This window comes from Aulonocara sp. 'chitande type north' Nkhata Bay, linkage group LG7, assembly GCF_057382095.1.
Source record: "Aulonocara sp. 'chitande type north' Nkhata Bay isolate Kocher_YH1m ecotype deep benthic linkage group LG7, A_spYH_male_GT1.1, whole genome shotgun sequence".
NCBI lineage: Eukaryota > Metazoa > Chordata > Actinopteri > Cichliformes > Cichlidae > Aulonocara > Aulonocara sp. 'chitande type north' Nkhata Bay.
The window spans coordinates 10,122,587-10,149,726 of record NC_141350.1 but is presented as its reverse complement, the minus strand read 5'-3'; the positions used below and the strand labels follow the sequence as shown (position 1 = coordinate 10,149,726).

The 27,140-nt window shown below is 39.1% G+C and overlaps 1 long non-coding RNA gene across 1 annotated transcript; it reads right to left on the bottom strand.

The window, feature by feature from the left end:
• Positions 1–400: 400 nt before the first annotated feature.
• On the bottom strand, positions 401–8,707 carry LOC147324583 (uncharacterized). The gene is made up of 2 exons (XR_015130195.1): positions 7,898–8,707; positions 401–7,768 (listed from the first exon to the last, which is right to left on the bottom strand). It is a non-coding gene; the product is annotated as an uncharacterized LOC147324583 (long non-coding RNA).
• Between the last annotated feature and the right edge of the window lie 18,433 nt (positions 8,708–27,140).

The window sequence follows — 27,140 nt, the reverse complement described above, 5'->3', positions numbered from 1 at the left end:
ATCGCTAGCTCCAGGACGTCGGGCTAGCGATATTGCAAGCCCTGTATCTGATTGAGGAATCACTCATCTTTGGAAAAGAGAGTTTATTACAGAGAAATGGCTCTTTCCAAAATAAAAGCTATACTATCCGCTTCTTCTGGGCTATATTCTCAGCAGCATAAGGAGACTCATGTGCTAACAGCTGTCTAAATGACTCGGCTAAAGTTAGTAGCATGCTTGCTTTTTTTTGTCTGCTTCCACTTGTCTTTGCACTGAAGGATATAAAAAAAACAACAACAGCAATAGAATAATATTAAACACAAAGTGAACCCGTCTTCCTTCATTAAATAGGTTCTTTTAGATGTTAAGGAGGAATTGACTTAACCAGGCTGGCGGAGAATGAAGACAACCGGACACCTGCTGCAGATGGGGAATCAGTGAACTTTTATTGAGACAGAGACAACCTCTCAAAACAGCTCACATCAAGAGATTCCAAATATTTGCTGTGAGGATGGGTATATATTCTCTAAAACTTACAGGAGGGGGTTGTGAGGAAAGTGCTGCATTAGCAGAAAAACAACTCCATAAAAGGAAAGCGGCCTTGGGTGTTCTAGTCTCTTCGCTTCTTATCGCTCTCAAGGCCAAAGTCGTGAGCACACATTTTTATTACACAGTTGCACAGTAACTTTAAAGCTGAACAATATTTAAAGCTGAATAATGTTTAAAGCTGAACAATATTTAAAGCTGAATAATGTTTGATCAGATTATATTTTCTTCAAATCCCCCTTTTGACCCATCTTAAATGGGTCAACCCACAAAAATAAGTAACATTCAAAGGAACACAGAGACGTGTCGAAGCCTGGCTCGAAAAACTCCTCGGGTCTTTTCATTTGTCTTTATCTGTCATTGCAGATGAGGAGAAAAGAGTCCAGGCACCACCCTGCCCAGGGGTCGGCTGCAAGCAGTCTCGGTTCCCGACGAAAGCAGTAACAGCTGTCCTGCACACAAGGGTACAACGAGTTAGCGCAACCAGGGTAGTGACACAAAATTAACAGTTCCTGTAACTCAGCAACCAAAAAGCATAAGTAATGATAAAAATGTGGAGAGTACAGAGTATACTATAATAATGAGAGATATAAACGTGAAAATGTGAAAGAATAAATCAACCGTAAAATAAACTCAGAACGGTAACTGCTAAGGACATTCAAAAGTGAATATGGTAAAACTGGAGAGGAAGTGGTGGGCAAGACCCTAGGGGCTACATTTGTCAGATTGGGACTGTCAGAAGGGGGCGAAGCTTTTGAACTTGAAGGTGTCAGAAGTGTCGGGGGCCCTTCACAGATCAGGATTATGCCAATGGGAATGAGACCCAGGGCCAGGAAGCAAACAAAGACGCAACATCTTTGCCTGCCTGTCATTTCAGGGGGAAAGGGCCAAGACATGTTTACTTAGCTTGGATGTCGTCTAATAGAGGATGATGGGGCACAGAAAGGTGGTCCAGTTCCCCCCACCTCGCCAAGGGCGTGTTCTAGGAGTTAAAGAGCAACAACCTGCAATCTGTACCAAAAAATCTTCATAGTCCCACCGGAAAATCATAAGAGTAATAAACGATTCAGCTCAACAGACAAGTATCATGTTCAGGTTTCTCCAATCATTAAATCAATATTATTGCCACAATTTGCTTTATTCACCCTTTGGGCAATGTTATTCCAAGAGAGAGAGAGAGAGAGAGAGAGAGAGAGAGAGAGAGAGAGAGAGAGAGAGAGAGAGAGAGAGAGAGAGAGAGAGAGAGAGAGAGAGAGCCCCTAATGGCCAGTTAGTGGGCTCTAGGTCAAACTGTCCCCAAATTTGTTATTTGTTATTATTACTTGTTTTCATGTCACTTGTCTGTTTTCTACTGCACCCCTCTCACCAAAGCAAAGCAAACATTAGCAGCACATTGACCGTAGTCAGGCATCCTCATTCCATAGGTGCTATAAAACATTTCCTGTAAAAGAATCACAGTTTTCAAGACAGGGTGTGTCTCCCCCAACACTCTCACCAGAATACAGTGTAATAGCATCCCCAACTCCTAACCCATAAACACCGTTTCTTCACACATCCGCCCAGAAATCCTGTAATAGAAAAACATTAAAACTGTAACCCTGTAGGGAAGAAAATGTAAATGGTAACGCTGCGCAGTTGCCTCTGTAAGCAACACAAGACACAAAAATGGCATTTACAGGTTCACTCATCCTCGAATATTTTGTCATCCTTCTACTCCTGTAAAAGAAACCCACATAAATTCATCCACCCTTTTATCCTATCTAGGTGGAGGTGGTTAACCTTGAGTCATGGTCAAGTCTTGTCATCTTTTACCAGTCAGTCCGTTTGTTTTTATTCCCAGTCTTTCATCCATTCATCCGTTCTTTGCTGATAGTGAAACCTGTCGTCGCATCTAGTTTCCACACTCAGCAAAATGACGTCATCTCAAAAAGAAACAAGAACTTGAGTTTGGATTACCTCGCTGAATCCTTTTTTAAACAGGGACTCTCGTTTCTAATTGTCCCCACAAGTGTTTCCTCCAGAACCCATTTCAATGCGGAGAAACTCACTTACAACAATTTTCTCGCCGACGTGTAATGCTTGTAATTTCCGATGTGCAGATCTGCTTAAAGAAAAGATTCACCAACAAAAATCAGTAAATATAAAACAAAATAAAATGAAAAATAACAAAAACAAAATGCAGACGCCCGGGTCTTAGGACTTGTCACTGAATATTCTTCCCATCAATAAAAATACCAACCTAAACCTACACAGAGTCAAATCAACACCACCTCAACCTTTTCATATTCATAAACCTATATGTTTTGCGTTCGTGAAACAAAATTGAACCATTAAGTAAGTTGAGCTCTTGAAATGTTTTAATTCTCTTAATTCTGCCAGTTTATTTCAACACTTATTCAATGACTTTTATTCAACTGCTACTTGGTCACTCGACTTTTACCTGTTCAAATTGCCTAGGGTTCAACAAAGTCTAGATCCCCGTTTTCATGAAACTTGAACGGTGTACGATGATTTACTTACAGTAATTTAGAATCATCACTCAACCTAGCTCTACTACTGGCACTGCGTGACTTTTCTCACACTGGAAACCAGAATTTAGTACAGAACTTTAATGCCTCAGGCAATCGCGTTCAAGGGCTGCCCCCCCCCTTCTCTTCTTCTTTGTCCGTGTGTTCCTCCTTTATTAAATCTCCATCACAATGACGTGGCGCTCTGAAATAAAACTCACACTGTTAATTCCTCGTTTTCACTCTGCACCACTGCTCAGAGTGTTTTCTTTTCTTTTTAGTGTAGAGTAAACAATTAAGTCGAGGCCTTAAGCCCCAGATATCTCGCACGGGCATCATTTTCATAACCAAACCGCTCCGGACTCTGCTCCCCAGACCACACAAATGCCCTCTGGGCTTATTATTATAGCAAATTCTGTATTTGACTTTGTTGTGTGCAGCATTGAGCCTTTGTCAGTAAAGCATTCTTCATTGCAGCAGCTGGAGCATTGTGTGTCACTTCTTAGTAAATTAAATCAACATTTTGATTTTAGTGCATGGGTATGTATCAGTTTTTACTCCCTCAACAAGTGCATAAGTGTTCATGTGTGTGTTTCCCTTCATTCTAAGTAGGCGCATGCAGAAGTGTGTGTTCGTGTGTTGGTATATGTTTGTGTTCATCACCTTCCTGTTCTGTAGTTTAGGTAAACCAGCGGCCTGACGCATGGCCTAGGGTCCTCCCCTCCTCTTTGGGTCTGTTTATGTTGTCCTTACTTTGCTCCACGGCCTTCTGCAGCTCTGCTGTTCGGCTCTTCTCAGAGGTCAGCATCCTTCTGCTCACCGTCCCTTTTCCTCCGGGCTTAATGCGCGTCTCGTCACAGCTCTGTCAGCTGACGCAGCCTGGGAATTTCCCCCGTGTAGTGAAACGGGCTTTAGGTTTAGTGCTCTCCGTCTCTGCTGCATGAGATCACTCTTTTGCAGCACTGTTGACATCCTCAAGTTGTTGTTGTGAGTCCAGCTGCTGTGGCCTTCAGGGGTCAAAGGGTCAAAGATGGTCGCGGAGAGGGCAACGATGGTAGAGGGGAGGGTAGGAGTCCAGGTCAGCTTCGGCTCTCAGAAAAAACAAAAACAAAACAAAACAGGCGAACAGGAAAATGATGTTGTGTTGGCTGTGCTGTGTTGGCTGTGTTATCCCGAGAGGGGAGAAACAACGAGATCTCGTCTCCCCCCTTTTTTGTTTTTGTTTTTTTTTTTTTTTTTTTCACCATATAATCAACTCATAACCCCTCAAGTTGACAGGACAACACAGGTACGTGTTAAAATTCTTAAGATCCTGTTTAGAAACCTAAAAAGGAATTTCCTATCATTCAGTAGTCATTTGTCTTAAACAATCAACAAAAACATGTCCCAAGTCGACCCTTTTAACCACTAAATTTGTCGTGTCCTCACTTAATCCTCAGACCAGTGTCTTTGTCTTTTGACGTTACGTTGTTGTCCTGCAACCCAAAGCGTTTAATTGTCAGTAATGTATAAACTATATCATTTAAAAACAGGTGTATGTTAAGTGTCGCTACTTTAACCTTGCATGTACGTGCACATGTATGTAAGCTGTTTCTTCATTGCATGTATGGGTGCGTCTGTATATGGGTTACTTTAACTTTTTCTCAAACGAGGCATTTCTCTAACACGCACATGTGTCTGTTCCTCACCCTTCTCATATCTTTCTCTGGTTGTGTGTGGTTTTATTTGTTTCAGTGATTTACCAGGAACATCTTTTCCTTTTCTCCATGTCTTCCGCCAGAGGTTAACACTGGTGAGATTCAGGGACACAGCACCCAGAGCAGTTCAGCAAGAAAAACCCGCCTCAAACTACATTCTCTCTTTTTTGTTTTACCGGGAGGGGTGAGGACAACTCTGGTGTCCAGCCGTGAATTTTAGCCAAAGCTTGGCCTGTCTTCTGCTGCCGTACTCAGGCTTCCAGGTTAAGAAAAAACACCTGTATGAAGACACTAAACATACATTTAGTATTTGTATAAACATAACTGCCTAAATCATTGGACTCTTGAGGAGGGTGTATTTCAGAATCAGAATCAAAATCAAAAACTTTATTGTCATTGTCATGAGACCGACGACATTAAGAATGGTCCCCGATCATTGCATCATCCCTAGTAATATCAAATATAAAAAAACAATAAAATTCAATCAATAAAATAGATAGAATACTTAAAATACTAAGTATTCCCACCGTCATGCTTCAGACCGTGCATAGATTAACACAAGAGTGGCATGGTGGACATTTTTGTAGTATTCAGATGTGTTATTGCAGTTGGATAACAGCTGTGTTTGAGTCTATTAGTCCTTGCTCTGATTGCCCTGTACCGTCTGCCTTAGGGCAACAGTTCGAACAGGGAGTGGCCAGGATGTGAGGTGTCTTTTATGATGTTTTGGGCCTTTTTAAAACAGCGGGCGTTGTTTGACTCTTTACTAACTTTAAAACCCCACCATAACAATTTCTCACTGACAAACTTCTATGCATCCATTTAAACATGCGAAGCCAGCACAAAATCACACACATACCCCTACAGCAAAGCTTCAACATAACCACAATGCAACTCCTCCCTTAAACGGGAGAAATCACCCTGAATCAACCAACTCTGTATAAAACGTCAAACAAAGATAAACCACAAACATTTCTACACTTCTGTGTCTTCCACGCAGCACAATAGGCAGAAAAACACCGATTACTCACAGTCTACAACAAAAGAAAAACCTGCTCTTTTCACAACTCTCACAGCTAAAGTCAAAACTCTTACCCAGTGCCTCTGAAATAACAAAAAAATCACCAAATACTCGATTACTCTTTTCACTCGCTCCCTCTCACTCCCTTCTTCCTCATACAGCATACACGCTCGCTCCCGCGGACCCGCTCGGCCCCGCGGGCTCACTCGGCCCCCACCTTTTTCCTCTCACAGAGACAGAGAGAGAGACCCTTTTCCTTTTTTTTTTTTTTTTTTTTACTTCGGTCTATCTGCACAGAGTTTACCTCATCTCTTTCCTTCTATGGGCATGCACACTTCCTGTCTCACACACACAGCCCCTCTCTCAGAGAGAGAGCAGAAAAGAGTTTTTCCTTTTTTCAACACTCAGGAGAAATTCAACAGACAGTTTATACCACTATTTTACACTTTATTTACACACACCGGTAATTTATGTTCTATTTACACACGGGCCCGCATAGACATATGCCAGAAGAGGTTACCCCTAACTTTTTGACTAATTTAAAAGCACCTATAGCCCAGGCCTAGCCTTGCTGATCAATTACCGTTTCAAGTACGCCGCCTTGAAAACGGCCTCATTACTAAGTTCTAGTACTTTAAAACTGCTTCCTTTCTGTGTCTCACCCCGCTCATCACACCTGCACCTGCTGCTGCTGAGTTGGCTTCTTCCTCTTTCTCTTTTGCCTGCATAGCCTTATTCTGCCAAATTATTCCCCAGTTACCACTACTCCCCTCGTCCTTTCCCTTTTCTTTCATTAACCTTTCAGCTGTTTTCCTCAATGACTCTTTCTGCTTTTTTGCTTCTTTAGGCTGGTGTGTGGAGTTGATGACTGTCTCAACACATGTTAATTGTTCTCCCAATGTGCTAAGAATAACACCGGGACCCCAACCATCATCATTAGTTTCTCGATCTAATTCTCCATCCATTTTACTGTCAATGGAGGAGTGTTCTTTTATTGCTTTTAAAGGAGAATTTGGGCCAGCTGGGTTTCTGCCTCTGTTAGGCACTAATCAGCTGGGGCGCTGCTTTAAAGGTGAGTCAGCACTGAAATATCCCTTCAGGTGTTACCAGGCTTCTACCAAACCGGAGTCTGGCGGGTAACCTTGCCTAGAGCTTCCTGATAGGGGTGCTAGTTGGTTGTCACCTTGTTCACACGTCTCATTCACACTTCATACATTACCTGCAGTCACTCATTACCCTCCTTATGTATGTAATAAATGTGTAAAAAAAATTCTATGTGTGGTGTATTATTTTAACCAAAAGAGGAACCTAGTTCCTTTAATTGTGTAATCTGTGAACAACGGAGAACCAAACTGTCCTGCCCAGTGTTCCACAGCAAGCATTCAGCGTGTATTTATGTGTGTCCAATATCAAACAGAACATCAAAACATTTAAAACACTAAAATCATCGGGGTTTTAAGAAGAGATCCGTTTTCTCCTATTGATCAAAGGGACCCGTCCTTTGGACTCCAACCAGTACTTCTCTTTTTTAAGTTTTAGAGGATCTTTTCTAATAAAGTCCTCTGGGCCTTCCTAACCCTTCTGTAGTTTAGAGAATATTACTAAAAAATATTCTCAAGGCCTTTAACCTTTTAATTTGTTTAGAAAGGCGTTACTAATAAACCCTTTCAAGGTCCCAGACCTGCTGAGGTATTTATCCGACACCGGAGAGCGACCCGTCGGCCGCAACCGTGGTCAGACCTCAGTTCACTCTTATCTTTATTCACTTATTCACTTATTTCTTATTCACTTATCTCTTATTCACTTGTCTGATTCTCAACAAGCCTTAAGTAAGCCAGACAATTTTGGTTATGAATTACTAGGAGTTTGGACACTAAGTATTTTTATAATGTTCAATATAGCAGAAATAAAAGGTCTGCTTACCTTGTTTTTGTGTGTACACAGCTTTTGTCCAAACTCCGTTCACTCAGACCACGGCCGATTTCCTCCCCTGCGTTCCAGTTGACCTGGAGCGGATCCTGTTCGTGACGCCAATTGAAGGATATAAAAAAAACAACAACAGCAATAGAATAATATTAAACACAAAGTGAACCCGTCTTCCTTCATTAAATAGGTTCTTTTAGATGTTAAGGAGGAATTGACTTAACCAGGCTGGCGGAGAATGAAGACAACCGGACACCTGCTGCAGATGGGGAATCAGTGAACTTTTATTGAGACAGAGACAACCTCTCAAAACAGCTCACATCAAGAGATTCCAAATATTTGCTGTGAGGATGGGTATATATTCTCTAAAACTTACAGGAGGGGGTTGTGAGGAAAGTGCTGCATTAGCAGAAAAACAACTCCATAAAAGGAAAGCGGCCTTGGGTGTTCTAGTCTCTTCGCTTCTTATCGCTCTCAAGGCCAAAGTCGTGAGCACACATTTTTATTACACAGTTGCACAGTAACTTTAAAGCTGAACAATATTTAAAGCTGAATAATGTTTAAAGCTGAACAATATTTAAAGCTAAATAATGTTTGATCAGATTATATTTTCTTCAGCACTAGGATGATGTCGGCGTAAATGTGCAGTCATATTCGTTGTGTTCCCACTAGTGCTTTCAGGTTAATCTCGTTGAAATGACCTTAACGCCACAACACGGCAAATCTCCGTTAACGAGCTACCGCCGATCGCTCCGTGCATGGGGCTAGACGGCCAACACGTTAACGAGCTAACTGCGCTAACACACTAGTTCACACCAATGTAATTGAGCATTGCATGGCACATCCAACATACTGTTTTACTTTAGTCCATGACTCGCTTACCTTCAGGGTCATACGTCACATGAAAACCAAAATAATTCCAAACGCCAGATCTGAATGAGAGTGGGGGAGGTCCATGTTGTAAGGAGAGCTTAACTTCTGTCTCGCTAGCTTGCCCTGCGCTCTTCCTTCTGACTATGCTGTCTGTGTTGAGCGCTCAGTGGATCTGCGCTGGACAGTGCAGCCTAGGCGGAGTAGTCGAACACAGATTCACTGAGCGCTCAACACAGACAGCATCGTCAGAAGGAAAATTGATAAAATACATTACAAATGTTGTATTGTTCGATACATATGCGTACCGAACCGAAAGCACTGTATCGAACGGTTCAATATCGATACGAATATCGTTGCACCCCTAATATATATATATAAGATAAGATAAGATAAGATAGAACTTTATTAATCCCTCGGGTGGGTTCCTCTGGGAAATTCGACTTCCAAAAAGCACAGCAACGACCGAAGTTACAGTTACAGAATTGTTATATATATATATATACACACACACACACACACACACACACACATATAAATACAGAGACAAATATAAATAAAATATACAAAGGGGATAAATAGAATAAATAGGAATAAAAAATAAAAATACAAGTACAAGTATATATATATATATATATATATATATATATATATATATATATATATATATATATATATATATATTAGGGGTGCAACGATATTCGTATCGATATTGAACCGTTCGATACAGTGCTTTCGGTTCGGTACGCATATGTATCGAACAATACAAAATTTTTAATTTATTTTATCAACTTTCCTTCTGACGATGCTGTCTGTGTTTAGCGCTCAGTGAATCTGCGTTCGACTACTCCGCCTAGGCTCGACAGTGCAGCCTAGGCGGAGTAGTCGAACGCAGATTCACTGAGCGCTCAACACAGACAGCATCATCAGAAGGAAGAGCGCAGGGCAAGCTAGCGAGACAGAAGTTAAGCTCTCCTTACAACATGGACCTCCCGCACCCTCATTCAGATCTGGCGTTTGGAATTATTTTGGTTTTCATGTGACGTATCACCCTGAAGGTAAGCGAGTCATGCACTAAAGTAAAACAGTATGTTGGATGTGCCATGCAATGCTCAATTACATGGGTGGGAGCTAGTGTGTTAGCGCAGTTAGCTCGTTAACGTGTTGGCCGTCTAGCCCCATGCACGGGGCGATCGGTGGTAGCTCGTTAACGGAGATTTGCCGTGTTGTGGCGTTAAGGTCATTTCAACGAGATTAACCTGAAAGCACTAGTGGGAACACAACGAATATGACTGCACATTTACGCTGACATCATCCTAGTGCAAAGACAAGTGGAAGCAGAAAAAAAACAAGCAAGCATGCTACTAACTTTAGCCGAGTCATTTAGACAGCTGTTAGCACATGATTCTCCTTATATGTTTAATATGCTGCTGAGAATATAGCCCAGAAGAAGCGGATAGTATAGCTTTTATTTTGGAAAGAGACATTTCTCTTTAATAAACTCTCTTTTTCCAAAGATGAGTGATTCCTCAATCAGATACAGGGCTCGCAATATCGCTAGCCCGACGTCCCGGGGCTAGCGATCTTTTCAGTTGGGCTACCAAAATCTATCTCTGCCCTGCCCGTCGGGCTATTGTAGGAAGGAAAAATATATGTCAATGCTTTTGCATTCTTTCAGAAATGTAGCTGGGTAATTATGTCATTGGCATCGGTGAGCCAGTGTCAATATGTGACATATTGAAATCGCGTTTGAATTTGCGCTTGTTTTTTTGCTTTCACTTTGCAATGACAGCACTGATCTGTGAGTGATGATAATTTGTGCACCAATTCCTCTGACATAGGCCCTGTGCTTCGTACGTCGCTTACTACATCCAAGATCAAATGAAACATCCAAGACCAAATCATCGCGCTAACTCTGAGCTCGCTATTCCAGTTCCCCGAACACACCTGTTGTTGACGATTAGTATAGCTGGATGAAGTAATGTGAGATCACTGGGTGGCCCAACAGGGGCTACGCATCGATAGTAGAACCCTTTGATTGGTCGGCGAAAATGTCGAAGGAGCGTGCTCGGTATTTTTCGGCAGCAGAGCAAGAACTCTTGAGTGAGGGATTTCAGGAGTTTCAGAGTTTAATTAAAACGCAAGGGAACACTGCAAAGGCTGCAAAAGCAAGGAGAGAGGGCTGGCAGAAAGTTGCTGACAAATCAAACTCGTAAGTAATTCAATAATAACAATAATAATGGAGTGGATTTATACAGCGCTTTTCAAGGCACCCAAAGCGCTTTACAATGCCACTATTCATTCACTCTCACATTCACACACTGGTGGAGGCAGCTACGGTTGTAGCCGCAGCTGCCCTGGGGCAGACTGACAGAAGCCAGGCTGCCATATTGCGCCATCGGCCCCTCTGGCCAACACCAGTAGGCGGTAGGGTAGATTTATCATATCACACCATATTATCCAATATTATATTACATTATATTATATTATAATATGTTATATTATATCCCCTTTCACATTAGAGCCACAACAGGACCCACTAGAACATGGGAACAAGTAAAAGTGAAATATAAGAATATTCTACAGAATGGTAATATTTATCTCTTATATTGCTTGTCGTCTCTTGGAAAGAGACCCTGGAATACTCTGTTTGTTTGTTCATAACAGCAACCAAGAAAAGGGCAGAGCAAAAAAAAAGACAGGTGGTGGTCCTGCACCCCCTCGTCAACAAGTTGGTTAAGTGAATAATACCCTCACGGGAAAATCGATATCTCTCTATGAGCACACTGTCGCGCTGAGCTAAAGGATCCTGTCTGTCCCGCAATATACGCTGAATTCTGAGGACTCTCCTTATCAATCTTGCACCTTCCGCAATGGGTTGCTCGCGTAAACGGACAGGATATGACTGCGACAGACTTCCCAAATCCACCTTCGCTTTTATAGCCGTGGTCTCTCATCTTGATTACACGAAGTAATTTACAATTACTACTCTGAAATATGAATTACATCTGTAATAATCACATACATGTAATAGAATGTTAATAGTACATTTCCCTTTTTTAGGGAATGACCTGTATGTATCTGTGTGAAATCAATAAAAGGATCAAGTGCTGCATTATCTTTAGTTACATTGATGTTATTTATTTATGGTGAAACAGTGGTGGAATATCGCTGTTGCTTTCGTATGAATGACGCGGGCATACCTGCGTGGCCGCGATCTAATCCTGTTTACATAAAGTAAACCTGCTCCCCAGCAGGTTTACGCTTACGGCTCTGTTGCTATGACAGCAAGTCCCGGATGGGCTTCGGGGAACCGAACGATCCAGGATCACGCGAAATCGTCAACAATCTCATCCAGCTAACTCACTTAGCGCGGTACGAAGAACAGGCCCATAGTCTTATTAATCGTTAGCTTACTATGCAAACATGACAAGTGAAATCGCAGCAAGCTTAAACATGTGAGAGGTTGATCGCGCAGAGAATCGCTGAGCTTATGTGAGTGCGTGTGTAAAAGCAGCAGGATTTATATTTGACTACGATGACCTTCACAGACAGATATATATTTTAGTTCTGCTGAGCCAAATAAGACAGGTCAGGGTGAAGAAGTGACAGCCAAAGAAAAGCTTACCACAAAACTGAGAAGTTATGACAAATCAGACTATAAGGCAAAAAGAAAGTGCAGCTTTATGGTTTCATGGACAAAAGAATTTCTGTGGCTGCAATATGACGAGCTAAATAACCAGGGCTGCACATAAGTGGTCCGCAGGTGCGCATTCGCTGTCAAAATAAAAAACACGCACAAGGGTTAGGGTTAAATTTAAAAACTGTACTTTTGAGTTAATATATATATTTATAATTTTAATAAATGACAAATTAAAAATGCATGAACATTTTTTTTGTATCGAAAAAATATCGAACCGTGACACCAAAGTATCGAACCGAACCGAACCGTGAATTTTGTGTATCGTTGCACCCCTAATATATATATATATATATATATATGTGTGTGTGTGTGTGTGTGTGTGTGTGTGTGTATCAAACAAAGACGACCTGAGTAAATACAGAATGCATTTATTTCATGATAATTTGTTTCATTAAGGGGAAAAAAATTATCCAAACCTGCCCGGTAATTGCCACCTAAACCTAATAACTGCTTGTGCCACCCTTGGCAACAAGAGCTGCAATCAAGCATTTTCAATAACTGGCAATGAGGCTTTCACATTGTTGGGGTGGGATTTTGGCCCACTAATCTTTGCAGAATTGTTCTAAATCAGCTATATTTGACGGTTTCTGAGCATGAATGGCCTGTTTAAGGTCATGCCAGGCGAACAGCCCCAGAGCAGCACTGGATATAAGACTGAAATTTGACTAAATTACTACAAAACCTTAATTTTGTTTGTTTTTTGTTGTTGTTTGAGCCTTTCAGAGGTAGATTTGCTGGTTTGCTTTGGATCACTGTCCTGCTGGATTACCTAAATGGGGTTGTGCTTTAGGTCACAACCTGATGGCCAAATATTTTCCTTCAGGATTTTCTGGTAGAAAGAAGAATTCACGGTTCATCAGTTATTCCAAGTCGTCCAGGTCCATAAGCAGCAAAGCAGACCATCACAGTATCACCACCATGTTTGACTGTTGGTATGATATTCCTCTTTTTATGAAATGCTGTGTTAGTTTTGCACCATATGTAACAGGATACATTTTTTTCTAGGGAGCTCAAGCAGCAAATCACCACCACCAAGAAAAGAAAGAAAACAAAAGAAATTATGAAATAAGGGTTTTTCTTTTCTCTCTCTTTTTCGACCAGTTATCCCTTTAAGGTTTTGTTTGTTTTTTTCAAGCGTTGTATGAGCTGTAATACTATGCAGATTAATTTTACTGAGGTGTAACTATTCTAAATAGAAAAATATACCAGTATTTATACTCATGATGCTCTTTGTTTAGGTTCGTTTTTTTTCCGCTATACTAGGATGTGGTGGTATGTTTCAAGGTAAACAGTGTTAGGAAATCAATATATAAAAAAAAAAAAAACCAATATGTTGGTAAGTCAGCCACAAAGCCTTTTCCCTTGGGAATCTAAAGAGCATCATAGATCCATTCAGTGTGTGCTGTCATCACCCAGAGCTATCAGTTGAACCTAGGAGTCAATACAGGGCAAATAGCTTTCATTGAGTTTCAATGGTCCCCAAAAGAATAAGGAAGAGTACAGTGTACAAACAACCCACTTTCAGATGATTGCTGAGTCTTCATGTTCCAGTGTGAAGCAAGTGCACACAATTTTTAGAAACCAGCAGTTCTCCTTAAACAGTGCAATACTTGTCTGCATGCTGTGCATCAGTGCTGACAGCACAGGGTGATACATTTTTAAAGGATTAAAAAAAGACACGGGGAAAATAAGGTGACTAGCATCTCTCCATCCTAGCCACTAAATGTCTTTTTTACTAAAGCCCACTGTAGGCTTTCTATTGTATTTAATGTTGTCAGCTTTAATGACACACAGAGAAAATATTCAGTCATGCCAATAATAATTAAATGTTGACTAACTACATTTACATACAGTAAACCTTTATGCAATGCATGCATTTCTTTGCCTGTTTTCGACTTGAATAATGGTGAGGCTTCTGTAACCATGTGTCTCTTTCAACATTATAGTAGTACTGAGGTTTTCCACAGTTTGCCAGCTTAATTGATCAACTGATCATTCAACTCGGCAGCAAAAGAAACAACCGTTAACATCCTGCTCTTTCATTCACTTTTATTGTGTTGGCTGTCCTTCGCTGACTGCTGTTGTTTTATCTTCTTCCCAAGGTCAATTAGGATACAAGTTCTGCAATTTAGAACTGAAGCACAGTGACATAGATGATATTTTGTAGCACTGAGTAAATTACTGTGCAAAGCTGGAGCACCTAATAAAATGTAGAGGCATAGGACCTTAAATATTAATACTGGCCTTACCTAAAGCTATAATATCTACCTCCCAGTCATTCACCCATCCCAGATTTAGAGCTACTTGGAAGAAACAGGGTGGAGACTGCCGTGCTGCTCAGCTGACAGCTGAATGTGGAAATTATATGGTAAAGCATTTTTCCTCTGTTTTCATTAGATCTGCATGTATATATTGAACATAGGTGGTTGAGTTTCAAATTTCACTATGCAAAAATATGCTTCTGAGGAAAGGCTCTGTGTTGCTATCAATATCATGTGTTTGAGCAATTGAGAAAAATAAGAGGCAAATTGTGCTTTGCCTGATAAGCAGAAAAAACATCACTGTATATGTACTGTACATTATATTATATTTAATATTTACAGTGAGTGGAATTGTAATTTTCTTTGCAGTAAACAGAATAATAATGTACAGTGTAACATAACACAATATCATCTGGATATTCAGATCCTCGCAAATACGTAATTACACATCTAACACTTCAGATGGCGACTTGTGAAACAGATTTTTGTGCGGATACAACTACTTGAGGATAATCCTTTTATATAGTAGAAGTGTTGTTTTAGGAAGAAAAGTACTGGTGTTACTGTGCATTAATAATACATTTCTTATATTCAAGAGTTATCACTAAGCAATGACCTTGTCTTAAGATATTCTTTAATATCTTTTTTTCAATTTTGCTGTGATCCTAAATATATATATATATATATATATATATATATATATATATATATATATATATATATATATATATATATATATATATATATATATATATATATAAAATAGCTCTGTACATCAGCCATAATTGTTGTTGTTGTACTTGTGTGGTCATCCAATTAAGCTGTGGTTGGATTCATGGTTAAGACACAGATATACCGGTACTATGAACAAAGCCCAGTAATACACAATTTTTGAGAGAAAAAAGTCCAACAATCACCAAGAACCAATTTGACTGTAGGATGATAGGGGATCCCCCGCCCCTTCCCTTTGGGTCTCCAGTCACGCCTCTAGCAATTTATTTTCAACTCCAGTGAGAACCAAAATTACCCCACTAATAGATTTATGCTTAGGTTGAACCTTTGGCTGAAAGCATAGCTGAGCTTTTAAAATAAGGATGAAATCATGATAATAGCTGGAGGGGCAATAGGGTCTTGTAAAAAAAAAGAAGTGTGATTTCCCAGTTGCTCATTACTGAACAGAAACAGAATCCTGAGTCATTATCATATCTGTAACATATCTGAATCCCATACATATTTATTTAACTATGCACATTTGGCCAATTAAAGATAACTAATAATATAATTAGGTCACACCAATATTCACTTTTTTCCCCATCTGTCACTGCCCACTTTTTCATTTAAGCTACAATGTGGAGTGTATTGTGCCAAAGTTGCCACTCAAGCAGTTCATGCATAGAAGGAAAAAGATATGAACTAGCAACTGCCACCAGTGTTCTGCTATTTGATTTAAAATACAACAAATCAGTAGGAGGAGGAAGTCATATTAGCCATCCTGAGGTGGAGTGTAGAGGCTTCAGTTTATATGTGTGTCTGTCTGAGTAAGTGCAACTTTGCTGATCATTACATGATCTCTCTAAAACATCCATTCCCTACAAAAAGCAGACGTCCAGCGATTCTATGATTAGAAGGTCCTTGCCATTCCATTTTTCCGTCCTACTATACGCTTTCATATTGGGCCATTTACCCTCCCTCCTCTCAGCCTTTTTGTAGCCTTGGGTACGACTGCTTGTTTAAGCAAGTGTGTTCAGGTTTGTTTATACTTGCTACTTAAATGTCTTTAAAAACAACAAAGATACATTTTTTAATTCAACTTGTCTTCTTAACCAAAGAATAAATTCAATGAAAAAATAAATGAATACATTGTCACCCACAGAAAATAAAAAAGGGAGTGGGGGGTTCCTTTTTTCAACTCTGACACATATCAGTGCAACAACGCAACCTATAATTTCCCCATGGGAGACATTAAGGAGATGGGAAGCAAAAGAGAGGGAGCAAAGCGTATATGCTGTGCTTTAAATGGGTGAGGCTTATTAGTTCTCATGGGCAAACAGCTTTCAGGAAAGGCTCAAATATAGTGTATAGAAATAAAGAGGAGAAAAAGATGTGGAAGTACGAATTGAAATGTGGGATGCAGAAAAATAAGAAATATAGTAAGTGAGGGAAAGAGACGGGAGAGAGGGATGATGGCGAGGCTTTCAATGTGAGCCAACAATCAGTCTAAAAATATTCTTGATGATATATGTCTGAGAACATTCAAATGAGAGTTTGTGTATGTGTGGGCAAAAGAGAGAGTGTGTGGGTGCCCAACAGTAGTCAGAGAAGATTTATTACATTTTATTTACAAAAGTGCAGAATCTGAAGTCCCACAGAGAAATGACTGAAGGCCTGAAAGACTAAGAGATTGTATAGGCAAGTGAGAGTTAGCGATATGAGAGCTCATCTAACTTTAAATCTCAGATAGAGGTCATTCTTCACAGTAATTTCTGATCTTTTCTTCAGAGAGTCCTCTACTTCCTGATCATAATCTTTTTCTAATGAAATTGTCTAGAGTTCACTTTCAGGGTCCTGATTGAATTGGAGTAAACCAAGCTAAACACAGCACTGTACACCAATTGGTAGGTTAAGGCGTTTCACCCTCTCCTGAATGTTCGTATGTTGACGTGTGCGTCCTCACCTGCGTGCGTGTCATCTATCACCACACACTCAGCTCAGTAGCAGCAAATGAGCATGGTGGTATGCAGAGTATCTTTACTGACAGCATGCATGTTCTCAGGTGGCCCTCTAAGTACCTGTTACACATAACCTATTGTAAATTGCCAGATGAGATGAGAAAAGACGGCAAAAACATAATCAGGAGATGGCAGATCAAAGGAAGTATATGAAGCTGAATGTTGGAAAAGGATGGCATAAAGACGCCAATGAACATCATGTAAACATCATAGATAGCTTTGTTTCTATATAGTAATGCCAACATGCTGCACATAATAAAGTTATCGCTATCATAATTAAAAGAGATCATTTTCAGTTTTTACAGTTATGATATGTGTTGGGTTGATATTATAACATGTTTAAATAATATAGGTCTATTATTACTAAAATTATATTATACTTATATAATTTTTTACATTTTTTCTTCCATATAAGCACAAATGCACAACATACATATTGTGTTTAAACAAAACGACTTTATTAACTTTGTACCTTTAACCGTGGTAATTCACAAGTAACTGCAATATTTGTCCCAAGTCAGCAACTGAGAAAGAGAAAGAGCAGTGTTAAAACTGACAGCAATATATATTTCACTCCCAGAATAAAGTGCAAAATGGTAGTGTGTTGTATTGAATTGTGTGTTTGTGTGCGTTGGGACCAACCTGCAGTCGTGGGCAGAGTTGTATGTTGGTGCTATAGTAAGCAGACAGGACACACGTGTCGTATCGTCCGCCAACACTCATTAACACTGCATGGCCCTTTAGACAGCAGTGTTTAGCATTCTATAATGAGTTTCCCTCCGGAGCAGCACGCTTGAATGTCACTCACAGTCAAATGCAGTTTAAGTTGGGAGGTGGTGATGCGTGTGGGTGGAGCATCAAGCTTGTATCTGTTTTCTGAACACAGAAGTGAAAGTAAATAGACATTAGATGACTCTTATAAAAAATAAATAAATAGCTGCAAGCAAATAGAGGAGAAAGCAGAAAGCAAGCGTTTATAGAGCATAACAGCTATGTGTTGGGGGACATGTTCTCAGCAGGCACTCTGGACAGACGAAATGCCAGAATAAATGCCACAGACTGTGTGCGTTTTCTGTGGGCATGGCCTTTTAGGCTAGACAGAGTCTATTATTCAATTAAAAACCGCAGAACCCACTGGCCTTAAATAAAACCCCAAATTGGATCCAAGTTTGCAAGGCAATGCATTGCACAATGAGTGGGAGTGACATTTTTATTGTTTAACCTTAGGCTGATGAGCCTGTGCAACACAAGAGCCCCATCTTGACATTTGCTAGTTGTTGAGGTAAACAAACAGAATACAAAACTCTGGAAATGCTTGAAAGCTAATTCATATACTTTGATACCCAACGGAGAAGAATTATGGAGAGAAATAAATCTGATAGTTGGAATCAATTTTAACTTAATTGTAAACTTGTAGTATTTGAAGACTCCACCTACACTTCATTAAATTGAATATTTTTTTAATGAATAAAACTCTAAATTGTTCCCACCAAAGAAAAATATTTTTTATTTTCTTATGTAATATTTTGTGATAAAAGTAAAGACTAGAATGAGAGTGTTACAGTAACACCAAACCCTGTTAGGTGTGGGTGGCTTCTTTGATACAGGGAAGCCATGGAAGTGTATGTGTGTGTGTGTGTGTGTGTGTGTGTGTGTGTGTGTGTGTGTGTGTGTGTGTGTGTGTGTGTGTGTGTGTGTGTGTGTGTGCTTTTTAACAATAGCAATACAATATGTCATATGCTTGTCCCGTCTCTTATCTTAAATCATTCATATTAACCTAAGAAATCAGTGTGAAGGATAAAAACTGTTTATTTAATTTCAACATTTCAATGTGTTTAAGCAAAGAATATCCATTATTATTACCCACTGAACTGAAAAAAGCAATTTCCTGAATGCTACCTACATAACTTTACGAATCCATCAGAGGAGAGCAGTTTTTGAAGTCTTCTACATTTCAGTGCAGCCAGTAGAGAAGAGGAAACTGCAATTACTGATTCACAGTATTATATAGGCTGCCAGTTTGTCACAGGGCCACAGACAACCATTCACACTCATATTCACACCTATGGGCAATTTAGCATCACCAGTTAACCTAACCCCACTAACTACATGTCTTTGCACTGTTTGAAGAAGCCACAGTACCCAGAGAGAGCCCATGCAAACAAAGGAAGAACACGCAAGCTCCAGGCAACAGTTCTAACCCCTGCCGTCCTGCCATACATGTGCATTTCCATATGCTTTTCAAATATTGATTTCATTGTTTGCCAGTTGCATGCAACTTTTACTTTTTCTTCAGAGGTGATGGTCTGTCGGTGTGCGGCAACAGACCTGAAGTCTACTTTATGCTGTTCTATGCATTTACAAATGCAACTACAATTCAAGTGAAGGTCTGTGAGTGTGGCAACAATCAATGACAAACAAAGATGCTTCAGAAAAGCCTGATACTTCTTTTGATCTGTAGTGCTTCAGTGCTTTCCTCATGATGGGAAAATCAAGGCAAGACTCTATGATGAAAGATAAAACAATTTTCGATGTATGTATGTGTGTTTTGTGTATCTCATCTAACATGTTCATGTTAGATGATATGCCTGTGTGTGTTTTTGTAGTCTGTACATAAAGTGTAGTCTCTGCATTCTCGTTAGTGTATGTGGTCAAGCGTGGATTAATTAGCAGTGATGTAATTCACACTGTCACCTCCCATTACTTTCAAAGTGCACAATCCCCACCCTACTCTTTATCCCCCTTGCTTCCTCCCCACTTTTTGTTCCTCTCTTTTTATGTCACCCTATTCCCTTGTTACACTTTCGGCACCACACATTTACACACACCCGCCTCTTGTTTTTCTACCCTCCCTCCCTGCTTTTCTGCCTCCCTCAAACCCTTCCTCTCTCCTCATCTTGATTTTATTTTATACTGTTACCACTCACCCTCATATCACCTTTCATCACATCAACTTTTCTATCTCTCAGCACATTGAGCATTACTTTCCCCATGGTGGACATTCTCAATTCTTTTGTTTTTACCCTAAGGGCCCAGACACACCAGCAAAAAGAATTTAAGATTTATATCAGCAAAATTTCATTTTATTTCTGCAAAAGTACCGCACTGCAACAACACAGAACTGCAATGAGCACCATTTCCCACAAGACAAGCCAAGCCCATAGCAAGTGAAGCACCAACCAACTTGAGAGAGTAAGTTCATTCAAGTCCATAATCTAATAAGCTAATCTATATCACAGACTGTTTGCAAATGACAGATGTAGCCACTGTGTCGTCATCCACTTGTTTGTGTATTCACATTTCAGAGCCTCCATTTTAGCTTTGTGGTGATATGCTTGCTATTTGGAGCCTGAGGTGAGTGACCACATCAGGATCACAAGTTGGAGTCAGTTAGGCAGCACTAGCAAGCTTGACTAGCAGGCAATCATACAGACACAGATAATATATAATATACTACTGTGTAATATACTAATATTAGAATTCCACTCAGCAAAAAATGGACCACAGACTATCATAACAATCCAGTTTTTCAGACTACTGTATTAAAATATCCCGAAAGGCACTAGCTAGAAAAAACACAGTTGTGTGATGCATGACTTATACAGCAAGGTTAAGCATGAAGATCAACTCTAGCAACCTGGGCAGCAAATGGTTCCACCAAAGGCCAACAAAATCCTTCTTAAGGAAAAAGTCAGATGAAGGTATTTCAAATCTGGAAAGCATCCAAGAATCACACTCAATACAAGGAGGATGGAATTAGCCTCTGAAATGATCTTGACAGGAAGCACGGCACACAATGTAGCAGAAGAATAAAGATGCCAGAGCTCTTGATCAAAAAGCCTTGTATTGTGGTTTCATCAATCACCACCCCATCTCAGTGCCATAGCTAAAAATCACCCCAGGTTACAACCACTCACACATACATCTTTCTTTCCTACACATAGTAGAGCTTAGAAAAAACACACTATTTGGGTGATATAATTATATGACAATGAACATGCATGTCAGATGATAAATGACAGTTCATTAAAAAGATCATTTACTAATGTTGTTTATCGTTAGCACAAAAAGGATTATTTAAGAGGAGCGTTCATTTCAGATGCTTCCATTAGGGACAGTGAAGACTTCAAGTACCTCGTCTTCTTGACCGTTGTGTTATTTTTCTTTATATCTTCTTTATTTTGAATATTACATGATTAAAAACAATACTGAATGAAAAGCAATCTTTTTATTTTGCTAAAAGCACATTTCAAAAAGAAACTCACTCAACTGAACACTGCATAAAGTTCTGGTCTAACCAATGGGATGAAAGATTAATATTTAACTGTCACTGCTCACGTTCAGAGGGACTTGCTATTTTATTTAACAGTTCTTCGGGAAAGGTCATATCTAATAAAAAAAGATGCAAATGGTCACTAGGGTGTGCTGGTTATGAATATAGAAGAGTGATTCTTTATCATCCACAAGCTTTATGGTTACAATATCAGCCCACAGAACAATGATTTAATGTGAGCTGTTAGCTCCATGAATGATGAAATGAAAGCCCTTTATCATACTGATAAAATGGTAGTCCAGGGAGATTTGAACACAATTCTGGATGAATAGAAAGACAGGTGTCGATCAGTTGGAACACACATCACTTTATCAGGAACCTTTATGGATTCAGGCTGACTTTAGAAGATATATAGAGAGTCAATAAGTGTTTCAGCACACCTGGTTTAAATCAACCAGAACCAGTAACCCCCGAATCCATTACTGGCAATCTTTATGAAGTAAAAATGTTATTTATGAGCTGATATTATCTCTTAAACACTAAATACACTGAGAACTAAAGAAACTCAAGTCTATTAAAAATTGGAATTGCTCTCTATAAAAGACCCTCAAATTAATTTATATATAAACAAATCCGAGTTCTTTAAATATAATGTAGGGAAATATTCAATTTCTCATTTCTTATAGCTGTGAAAGAAGAAAGTGTTTAAATAAGGGACTAAATATGCACAGTAACAAAAATAAACCTACAGAAGAGGACAGTTCAATCTTTGTATTGAACTGCATAAAAAGATTGGTGCAGACAAGAAAAAAGCAATCAAGAGAAAAATGTCATAAAAAAATTAGTGATTAGAAATGAAGAATGATCTGATCCCCAAAACAATCTCTTATGAAGTTTTTTTTAATAGATCAAATCAAATCAACTTTCTGTGAACATGACTCCTCAATCTTTTTGGAAAAAATTGAAGATAAAATTCCCACAGTTGATAGAGTTCCAAAACATCTGTGACACAAAAATAACACACCCATCAAGAACTGTAAGATGCACTCAAACACTTACCCTCAGAGAAAATAGTTCAGTTCTGATGATTTGACAGTAATGCTTTGGACATTTTTGTGGTGTAATTTCTAAAGTTTCTGAGGTTTATGCATTTTACAAACTTTACAGGAATTGGACTGGTAATGGAAGTCAAAGCTAAAACTTGGTGTGCTAAGAGCTAGCCATTAGGCATGTTACAGGCCTTCTAACCTTGTAACCTTTTGCAACAGCGTCATACCTCAACTATTTTGCAAGAAAATACAAATGTTGTTTTGGTGCAGTTTTTGGACTTTTATACACGGTCCGTCTATATGGCTCAAATGTACATAGCATAATTTTAAATGCAGGCTAACTAAATCAAACCAGACCAAAATTAGCTTTTGGGTTCTTTATTCTAAATTATGAAATTTGGTGTTCAGTTAAAAAAATAAAAGGTTGAAACATAAATTTCTTCAGACATCATTCTTGCAAATAAGTTAAACATACATATGTATATGTAATCCCACATTTACCATAGTCTTCTTTATCCAGTACTTCCAGTGTTGTGGCTCAGCTGCAGGGGAGGAGTGGGACAGTGGGTTCAGGGGACAGTGCCAGGAAAGACTAGCTGGGACAGCCACTTTTAGATGTTTTCTTGAGCGTAACCAGAGATTTGCGGCATGCTTTAAAATGTGTATATACTTAATGAAGGCATCTCTTGATTGCAGACTTTGATAGCGATATGCCTTTTTCCTCCAAAATGTTGTCTTGGCTAGAATTTGTAAAGGCTTTATTCTTATCAACGGAAATAATTGTTTTCATGATGCTCTATTCTCTACTGTGTTCTTTCAGGCCATTTGGTGTTGTTGAGCTGGTCCATGCATTCCTTCTTTTTATGGCTGCACCAGATTGTAGATCTGGCCACTCCTAATGTTTTTGCTATGTCTATGATAGGTTTATTTTGTCATTTCAACGTAATGATGGCCGAATCAAATTCTCTTTGGAACTTCCTGAGAGTTCCAGCATTACACACTTGGAATCAACGCGTGTCCTATTATCTACTTAGAATGTCATGAAATAAGGAGAAACAGGCTTCATCTTTCCATAAAACTACTTGTCAGTCAATTTATTATTACTTAGAGGGCTGGGTTAAATTACTAGAGATAATACTTACCCTTGAATTCTACTTGAAAGTCTACAATGTAATCACTTCTTGATTGTTTGATGTAAAATCAACTGTGGTGGTGTGCTGAGGCAAAATTGAAAAAAAAAATCGTCATACCTTTTGATCCTAACTGTATCTTTTGCTATAACTAAAGGTATATCTTTGCCTCTTTTGTGTGCGTGTGAGTGTGGAAGAAGAGAAAAAATAATAATAAAAAGGTTAAGTGATTCCAGTCTCTTTCTGTTTGCTATGGGAGAGAAAAATGACCGATTAACAATAGATAAGAGGCGAATAATGTGATATTACATAATGAATACATATATCACATGCTCGAAACAACTGGTTAAAGTGAATTTGAATACATCTTTACCCCAAGAATGAATACTATATCCTGTACCTTTGCTATCTTCCTCCCTCTTGTCTCATATAATCCAACCCAACCCTGTGTAGCATTCAAGTGAACAGTGATTGGCCCATGTAAAAACCATGTGTCAAATTCAAGGACATGAGTAAAATGAGAATAATATACAGAGCTTCTTCTTCAGTGCTTTTTGGTAAGTGTTTTATATAATGAGACGTGTAGTGGATCCCCCTTTTCCAGTCTCATACATTATTTCACCTTCACTTGGATGTTAGTCGGAGAGTATCAAGCCAAAGTGAGGTACCAGAAGGAACTGGTATAAAATAGTGGATGAGAAAGAGCGATCTAAAGAATTGTACAAATTGGGAGTGACATATTATGCTTTTTCATGTCAATGTCTCATAAGATTTTAGAACAAAGGCAAGTCGTTTGAAATGAGTGGGGCATTCAAAAAACAAACAACAGCTTTCAGAATGTTCCGCTTAACTGATCGATGGTTTGCCAAATATCAGTCACTGCTCTTTTTTTGGTGCAGTGTTACGCTCTGTTTGACCTTCCTGATGGCTGAGGTAGACTGAGGATATGTACGCGAGAGACAGTGTAAAGGCAAGTCCAACAATAAGTCATGATTGATTTTGTCCCCTGCCAGTTGGAGGAAGAGACAAACACGTTCCCCACAGGGCCTAGTGAGATAGATTGTGTACCACGAATGCCATTGTTACTGAAAACCACATTTTCCCTGACAAGGCAACGCAATTTCTCCTCCTTCTCTCCTCCTTTCTCAGGCTGGCAAATACTCTTAGTCTGATAGATGGCATTTTATCCAATCACACATCTCTCGTCTTCTTTGTTTCTCCCATCCCATACCAAACACACAAACACATAGAAGAAGAGAGACAATGGCAAATATGACTCTGCATACTGTATGCATGTTTTAAAAGTCAGCAATTAAATTAAAGCGCATCTGGACTTTACTTGATACGCCCACCGGCGCTTGGTATTTAAGCAAGGAAGGATCTTAAGTCCTTTGTTTAAAAAATATGGGGGGATGTAAAACACATGACAGTCTTTATATGAGAAAAAATGGAGAGAACATAGTTAAGCATAGAGAACAAAAGGTTCTTTGTTATGGCGAGAGTACTTATGAAAAAAGGTTTTGTGTTATTTAAGTGAGTACATCAGTCACTCAACAATGTTTCACCAAGCTGCAAGTAAAAGCATGTTATACTGAACATTGATTATCAAATAAAAAGTCAAACTAAAAGAGGTCTCCCGATGACATTTACAGTACTGTGCAAAATTCTTGAGCAATAATAATAACAATACATTTATATTTTGTCAAGAAACTGGGAAATAAGCGCAGCACTTTATTGAAACAGGTGCAGCGAACTATTGTATTTCCATGTATGTTTACATACATGACATTGGAGAGACTGTGCAATTCTAAAAGACTTCAAAGTCATAATTTAGTATGATCATCTTTATTCTTCAACAGCCTAAACTTTCTTATCTGAACTTTCTTGTAATCTCTCTAAGTAGTCTTCAGGATTAATTCTACGGACTTCTTGAAGGACTATCAAAGCTCATGTTGAATGTTGGATGCATTTCATTTCATTCTCTGTCAAGATGACACCACAAAGTCACACTTGAGATCTGGACTTTGGGGAGGCCATTCCATGACTGATATTGTTCCACTGTGTGTGTCTTTCTTTTCAGGAATTTCCTATACTGCATTGGCAGTGTGGTTGTCTGATGGTACTTTTCTGATGATCCTGTGTTCATCTTTTCATCAATTTTGATAACATTACCACCACCACCACTGGCAGAGCCCAAAACCACGACAGGGCTTATAGTGTGTTTTACAGATGTCTGTAGATACTCACTGTTGAACCTCTCTCGTAACTTCCTCCATATGTAATGTGGCATAACTCAGCCTTTATCACTGTTTTCCTTCCTTAAGAATGGCTTCTTGGAAGCCGCTCTTGCCACTTAAACCATTTCTGATGGGGCTTTAGTGAACAGGTTTTCTATTTCTGATGAACGTGACTTTAAGAGACTGTTTTTATTTGTGCCACTTGTCCAATTTCCTCCATTTTTTAAAGACACTTTGGACACTGTGCCAAGATATGCTGAGTTTTTGATGACTAGCTTTTTTGGAATGACCTTGTTCGTCCAAATTACTATTTTATGCCTGCAAAACTGTGTCATCTTTGGCATTTATCAGAACACATCATGTGTTTTTGTGAAAGGCTGCTCGTAAAAAGGTACCACTATAAAAATCACAGGAAGGCCTTGCTGGAAGCAAACTCTAAAGAAATGATGGCTGATTTCAGACTGTTGCATAGAACTGTATATTTTCCAATTAAAACTTATGAAACACTTTTAAACATCCAGAGACATTTTAAATTCTTATAGTAACAGAAATCTAAGATTTTTTTTAGAGTGCACAACCAAAACACACACACAGACACACAACACCTAAATAAATATATAAAACAAGAAAGGGAACAATGAAATACAGCTGTATTCTATTCTTGAATTCTCCAGTCAACGGGCTCTCGTGCTTTGAACAAAAGCTGTGTAGGCTGACAGAGGCACATTGTAACAGTGCAGGACCCTTGCTGTGTTTTCTCATCTGCCAGTCAGCTCCTGTTGATTACAGCTGGCTGCCAGGAAGAAGAAAATTAATCAGTGGTGTCAAATTGCTATGTAGCTCATCTGATCGGGCACAGGAACACACTCAGTGACACACAATTTATGCAGCGTGTGCAAAGGAAATCCATCTATTACATTGCCAGACATAGCCCCTTTGGAAATTTGCTAACCTTCACAAAGTTACCTTCTGTTGCTAAATGTTGCGTTCACTTAGTTAGACTCTAGTTAGTAACTGCAGAGCTGTCTTTGCATTGAAAGAACAAAAAAATATTTTCAAAACTGTGAAATGGTCAGTTTAATTTATTTAAAAATGTTAGTGTGTAAAGTATGTAGACAATTTCGCTTTCAAATCTTGGTAAATCTTTATAATATGGCTTGCGACTAAGGGCGTAATTCTCCTGTAATTAAATGGAATTTCAATTATCTTATTTGA